Raw genomic sequence first — 7,651 nt, forward strand, 5'->3', positions numbered from 1 at the left:
ACCAAATGGTGGTTTACATGCCATCCCTTGAGTATTGACCTTGTAACTTGCTTTGACCAACAGTAAATGTGATGTAAACAGAAATTTGGTGATGGCTTCTACCCTGAGGCGCTTGCTATCTCTTTCTGCGCTCTGTGCGCTAGACCCCAGTTCGCGAGCTTCGGGCAAGGGGCTGGAGGTTGAGAATACACACGCAGAGACAGACCGACACGCAGACCTTCAAACACTGATACCAAAGCCCCTTCTTTATTAGCACCATGTAGGCTTAAATACACTGCAGCCAATGGCCAACAGGTGAAAATCCCATCCTCTGATCCTCTAAGCTAGGCACAGCTTCTAGTAACTTTAATTAGAAGGTTCTAGCAGGGAAGAGCAGCTGAAGGCCAGGACTCATTTATCCCAACATCCAGCTGAAGGCCAGTACTCATTAGTCCCAACATCTCCCCCCTAAATTTTTTATAAAACAGAAGACCCTCCTGTCTTAGGTCATCTCAGAAGAGTAAACCCTTACCCGTCTTTAGGAGGCCCCTTCCCTGTCTTAGGCGGGCCCTCTTCTGTAGAAGTTGCCCGTCTACAGAGGAATCTTCATTGTTGGTGCAGTATCTGCCACCAAACCTGGAGTACGTTCGAATTACTGGCCAATAGGCTCGGAAGAGCTTGCTAAGTGACCATATGCTGCATTCTCGTGGGGTGTCTGATATTACACAGGATTTAGAGACGAATGCCCATGGCAACAGGCGTTAAGATTGGCAGCAATAGGGTCCCCAGTCACCACTGGACCCAGCCTCCCATTTGGGCTATGGTATTCAACCATCCCTTTGGCTAAACAGTACAATCTGGTGTGCTAATTGTAACATTTCAACAGTTATTCAAGTAACCATTGAGTTGTTTACCACATAAGAGGCATTAGCAATATTAACAGATGTCACACAAATGGAATAATGAACAAGATATTTGTTGTACTAGCCATAAGTCCACCTGCTCCTACAATAGGGCAGTCTCTCGATTTAAATTCGAAAGTCCAAATTTAATGTGGACACTCAGGACATTCTGAGTCTGGAGAGCCAGTTTATCCACGGTGTCCAACACCAACGATGTTTGTGCTATTGCCCGTCCTATGACCATGGCTGCAGCAGCAAACACCGCGATGACAGCAACCACTGCATCTGTCTCCCCAGAATCTCGTTTCTCTCGACACAGGGTCATCTCAGTCTGCTTAGTCTTTTTGGGAATTGGCCGTGGAATGATGGCTGGTACCCGAACCAACAAGACAGCACTGGAGTGGTCATCCCAGCAGTCGCTCAGGCCACAGTTTCTGAAAGAACAACCAAGACTATCTTTTCCCCCAAAGGTGCTATTCCATACTACAAAAAGGAAAAGAAAAAAGAAAGAAAACTAAAACAGACACGGGATTTAATAGTGCCTGGGCTCTCAGGGAAATATTCCAAAAAAGAAAGATAGGAACTACACTCACTTATATAGGATTCCTTTAAAGTAATATTCATAGCCCAAAAAATGTTCACAAAAAATGTAACTGGGTAACAGCGCACAGAGCGCAGACACGGGGGCGCGGTGTGCAGCATTTGGAGGTCCCAGCAGAGATATCGGGAACTAGGGAATGCTGAGAGGTCACCCTCAGAAAGTGAGGGTGGATTGGGGTATATGTGTTAATCCTGATGACCTTCGCTCAGTTTGGCAGCAAGTGGAAGTCAACCAAGAAAGAGGGGTAAACGAACAGGGTTGTCCCCGGCTGGAGGGGACATATGTATTGGGAGAAAGAAGAAAAAGATTATAGAGAATAAAGTTAATACCTTAAAAAAGGGGGGGGATAAAGTCTTTAAAGAGACAGAATGAAGTAAAGTGATAGAGTAAAAATAAGCCATGTAAAAATGGAAAATTCACAGAGAGTCTGGATTCTTTTTATTATTGTGTTTTCTTTGAATTTTTTTGACCGTAAAGGAGCTAATTACAGATAGACATTTCATTATATGGGCTGCCAGGCTAGACCAGAATGGATATCATAAGGGTATTATGATTTCAGAATTTGGGTCTAAGGATATCATGCTTTGGAAAAGAGTTTCTTCTTTTGTTTTCACAGAGGATGAGACCCTGTGGATTGCTTCTATCCCAATATGGTATGTTACAATTAGCACACCAGATTGTACTGTTTAGCCAAAGGGATGGTTGAATACCATAGCTCAAATGGGAGGTTGGGTCCAGTGGTGACTGGGGACCCCACCGCTGGCAATCTTAACACCTGTTGTCATGGGCATTTATCTTTAAATCCTGTGTAAGATCAGACAACCCATGAGAATGCAGCATATGGTCACTTAGCAGAAGCAGGATCAGCTGGGCTGCTAGGGAAGCCAAAAAGGTGCACGAGTGAGAAGGTGTCTTCCATGCACTCAGCTGACAAGAATGGATGTGCCACGGGGGTATGGCAGCTGGGGTATGTTATTTAGGGGACTGCTGAAGGAGCAGTGGTTTCTGACTGCTCCTGGGGTCATGGCAAAGCCACTCCTAGAAGTCCCTAGTCTGATATGGTCACACACCTCTGTTCACTTGAGGAGAAGAGGGTGTGTGGGAAATAGTATGAGGAACCAACAGTCTCTGGGATACTTGCATCTACCTGTCTTACAGGCTTAAGTTGCTCTCTTGTGTTCCCTAAAAGCCAGTATTCTCCTGAGGAGATGCTGTCACTCTCTCCTGAGTACAGGTTCAATCAAAGTGACCAAAAGGCTGTGTGGTCAGGAGGGTCTTCTGTTTTATAAAAAAAATTAGGGGGGAGATGTTGGGAGCAGTGAGACCCCAGATCCTGAATTTCTTGTAATCCCCTGATCTGAGTGCCTACAGCTGCTCTGAACGAACACGAGACCTTCAGGAGTTCCTGATGGCAGGAGAGTGGTTTCTGGTGGGTTTGGCTGGGGCATGGCTATCTCTATATAATCTGCCCCTGAACACAATAAAGGGGGCATTCTTGGGGAATTCAAGGATGACCTGTATCGCTGTCTCTCTGTGTGTGTCTGTGTATTTTTACCTCCAGCCCTCTTGCCCGAAGCTCCCGAATTGGGGTCAAGCACACAGAGCGCAGACACGGGGGCGCGGTGAACAGCACTCTGTGGAGCTGATTTGTTTTAGATAGGTGTGTGTGTGTGTGTGTGTGTGTGTGTGTGTGTGTAGGCATGTGTCTTCAAAGGCCAGAGAAGAATATCAGATCTCTTAGAGCTGGAGTTACAGGTGGTTGTGAACAAACTCAGGTACTCTGCAAAAGCAGCAAGCACCATTAACTGTTGAGCCACCTCTCCAGCCCCTGATATTATTGTTGAGACCTAACTGGCTATAGCTAAATCTTGGAGTGCATAAAATAAGAAACCCTGACGTAAGGGACAGATGCAAGCTAGGGCTCATTAGCAATTATCCACATCATCTCAACTACCGGTGAGCGTAACTGAGTAACAGCTCTATTTTCAAGTTGAAGGTATTATCTGTTTACTCAGACATGTACGTGAACAAGAATGGACACGTGACTTTTCCCCATCTCCACCAAAGAACTCTTCTTCCTCCTCTTCCTCCTCTGAGGACTGATTTTCTTGCTACATAGCCGAGGCTGTCCTTGAATGCCTGATCTTCCTGCTTCCCTCTCCTGGGATTACAAATTCGTGCCACCACACCCAACTCAACTCCCCTTAGTCAAGGAGTACAGAAGATTGTGTGCAATCACCCTGAAGACACACCCACAGGGGAGGTGTGTTTCCAGAGATGCACAACCCCTCTTGGATTTGGGCAGCCCCATCCCTTGGACAGGGTCGTGCACTGAATAGAAAGAAAGAAAGAAGTGTGGGCATTCCTCCTCTCTCTCTCTCTCTCTCTCTCCCTCTCCCTCTCCCTTTCCCTCTCCCTCTCTGTCTCCTTCTCTCTTTCCCTCTGTGTGTGTGTGTGTGTGTGTGTTTTTTTTTTTTTTTTTTGGTTTTTTTTTTTTTTTTTTTTTTTTTTTTGGTTTTTCGAGACAGGGTTTCTCTGCAGCTTTTTTAGAGCTTGTCATGGAACTAGCTCTTGTAGACCAGGCTGGCCTCGAACTCACAGAGATTCGCCTGCCTCTGCCTCCCGAGTGCTGGGATTAAAGGCGTGCGCCACCACCGCCCGGCTTGTGTGTGTGTTTCTTGAATGCGGCATATGACCAGGTGCCTCATGGTCCTGCCACCATGCTGTCCCCACCTTGATGAACTGTGTCCTCAAACTGGGAGTCAAAATAAACCCCTTCCTTCCTTCTTTCCTTCCTTCCTTCCTTCCTTAAGTTGCTTCTGTCAGGCATTTGTCCCCACAGTGAGACCAGCTCCTGAGGTCTGTTTACAGCTCCTGAGGTCTGTATACATCGCCATTTTTGGTTGAGGATCCAGGCTCAGTTTGCTGAAGACCAACAGAGTGACAAGAGGGGTATAACCCCGGCGTTGAGTGTCGCAGCTCCCGCTGCTCTGCCAGGCCTAAAGAAAGGTCTTTGGACAAAGAGAAAGTGGAAAATCAAAGAGAAAGTAGAAAAAACATTTCTAGAGAATTACATTGTATTTCTATATTGTGTGTATGTGTCTGTGTTTGTGTCTGTGTATGTGCGTGCATGTGTGTGTGTGTGTCTGTGTGTTGTCTGTGTGTGAACTCAGAGGGCAACTTTGAGAATCTTTTTTTTTTTGCCTCTCTCCATATGAGTCCCAGGGATCGAACTCAGGTCGTCAAAATCGGAGGCAAGTATTTTTACCTACTGATCCATTTCACTACCCTGTGCGCCAGATTTGGGTTTGGAGACAGGGTCTTACTCTGGCTAGCCTGGAACTTTCTGTGTAGGCCAGGCTGACCTCAAACTCACAGAGATCAGGTTGCCTCTGTCCCCCCACCACCACCCCATGCACGGCCACGCCCACTCATCCAAAAAGAAGTTTCTGGAAGAGTCCTGGGAACTGCACAGCCCTGTGAATGCACAGTGAACCATGTGCTTGGTGACAATCAATGGTGAGACGATGATCTCATACATATACTAGTACCATAAACTCTTTCCCAAAAGCAGAATTGCCACGTGGTGTTGGTGGCTGTCTGGGGAGCAGGGGACGCATGCCAGCACTTGGACACTCCAGAGAAGACTGTTGACTCTGGGGTGTGGTTGCTACCACCGTCTCCCTCATCTGAATTTTGCCTTCCTATAACCTGAGCCCAGCATTTGTGACCTGTGACCCTGCCCCTTGGCCTTCTTAGCTGAGTGTTTGTGTCCGTGTACAACCTGCACAGGTGCAGATTCCTTAACCCAGAACCACAGGAAAGAGGAAGGCTTCTTCACCACCGATGGGACTGCCAGCTGGTGCTGCCCCTGTGAAAATGGAACAAAACAAAAGCAGCGGAGCTTTTGTGGCCCTGCCAGACTATTCTATTTTCAGTATAAAATCTGTATTAATTCCTTGAGAATTTCACACACGCGTACCATGTATTTTGATCATATCCTCCTTTCACCCCACGACTTAGCTGGGGCTTCTATTGCTGCAAAGAAACACCATGACCCAAAAGCAAGTTGAGGAGGAAGGGGTTTACTTAGCTTACACTTCACATCATAGTCCATTGTGGCGTACCACGCCCGTCTGCGCTCTATGCGCCACTATACAGTTCGTGAACCAGGCAAGGGGCTGGAGATTGAAACACACAAAGACACAGACAGAGATACGGGTCATCCTTGATACAGGAATGCCCCAAGAACGGCCCCTTTATTGTGTTCAGGGGCTGCTTACATAGGGATTCTTAACTGATAGCCACGCCCCAGCCAAACCCACCAGAAATCATTCCCCTGCCATCAGGAACTCCTGAGGGTCTCGTGCTCAAAGCAGCTGCAGGCTGTCTCAGAGCAGAGGAAAACAAGTTGTTTCAGGATCTGGGGGTTCACCCAACAGTTAATCACTAAAGGAAGCCAGAACATGAACTCAAACAGGGCAGGAACCTGGAGGCAGGAGCTGATGCAGAGACCATGGAGGGGTGCTGCTTACTGGCTTGCTTTCCATGGTTTGTTCAGCCTGCTTTCTTATAGAACCCAGGATTACTGACTCAGGGATGGCCTCACTCATAATGGGTTGGGTCCTCCCACATCCATCACTAATCAAGCAAATGCCTTACAGGCCTGCCTACAACCCAATTTTATGGAGACTTTTTTTTTAAATTGAGGTTCCCTCCTCTCAGATGACTTTAGCCTGTATCAAACTGACATAAAATGATGCAGCAATTCCCCCAGCCCTTCCAGATCCACCCTCACTCTCCACTTCCTCCAGGCCTTGCTGCTGCTTCTTTTGTAATTACCCACTGAGTCCAGTTTGTGCCACCCATACACTCATGGGTGTGTGGTCATCCATTGGAGCATGTTCATCCTATTAAAGCCACAGCCTTAGGCTGGCTCTTCCTCCCTTAGAAGCCATCAACTGCCAGGAGCCCTCTGTGTGTGTGTGTGTGTGTGTGTGTGAGAGGGGGGGGAGAGGGAGAGAGAGAGAGAGAGAGAGAGAGAGAGAGAGAGAGAGAATTCCTTTGCCACGGAGGAGTAAAAGAGGCTCACAGTTTGCCTTTTGTGGCAGGGTTAAAGGTCGCAGGGAACAAGTGTCTCCTCAAGGTTGTCATAGCGAGGGTACAGCTTGAGGGTGAGGTGTGTGACAGTGACACCACTCTAAGTAAAGCATCCAGATGCTCCTCCCCGGCCCCGCCCCATCCCATACACACACAATGAAGTCATGGTGCGCCAGCTCTGGGAAGGCAGCTTCAAGATTGTGCTGATGCCCTGCCCATTCTTTCTCTTCTTCAGCCCCCAAATATAGGGGTGATCCTTGGCTTCTCCCTTTCTTTTAGACCTAATATAAAATCCATCAGCTCACCTGGGCTCTCACCGGACAGGTGTGGTGGTGCAGGCCTCTAATCTCAGCACTCGGGAGGCAAATGCAGGTGAATTTCTGTGAGTTCAAGACCAGACTGATTAAAAAATAGGGAGAGAGAGAGGGAAAGGGAGAGGGAGAGAGGAGAGAGAGGGAGAGGGAGAGGAAGAGGGAGAGGGAGAGGGAGAAAGGAGAAAGCAGAGAGAGGGAGAGAGGAGAGGGAGAGGGAGAGAGAGAGAGAGAGAGAGAGAGAGAGAGAGAGAGAAAGAGAGAGTTAGTTCCAGGCAGGGCTACTAAAGAGACCCTATCTCAAACTTTAACAATAACAATAGCAACAGGAATATAGTATCCAGAGGGGTTGGCAATATGGCTCAGCAGGTAAAGGTGCTTGCTGCCAATCCTTCCAACCTGAGTTTGAACTGCAGGCTGTATTTTTGAATGCTGAAAGGAGAAAACTGACTCCACAAGCTATCCTGTACTCCACAAGTACACCGTGGCATGTCCCGAATAAACGAATCTTTTTACAAAAAGAAAAAAGGGAATAAAAAATAACTTCAGAATTCACCCACTTTGTCTCCCTACCATCTTGCTGTGAAATCACTGCTCACTGCACCCTAGGCAGGAGCTCCCTGGGTGATCTCATAGTTAAAACCACAAATAACGGACAGGAATAGTTTACGGTGGAAAAGGTTTATGTTGGCTTGTGGTTGCAGAGGGCTTTCAATCCATCATGGTGGGAATTGTGGGTGTTTGTTTGCTTGTTGGAC

The sequence above is a fragment of the Arvicola amphibius genome, chromosome 4, assembly GCF_903992535.2.
Source record: "Arvicola amphibius chromosome 4, mArvAmp1.2, whole genome shotgun sequence".
Taxonomy (NCBI): domain Eukaryota; kingdom Metazoa; phylum Chordata; class Mammalia; order Rodentia; family Cricetidae; genus Arvicola; species Arvicola amphibius.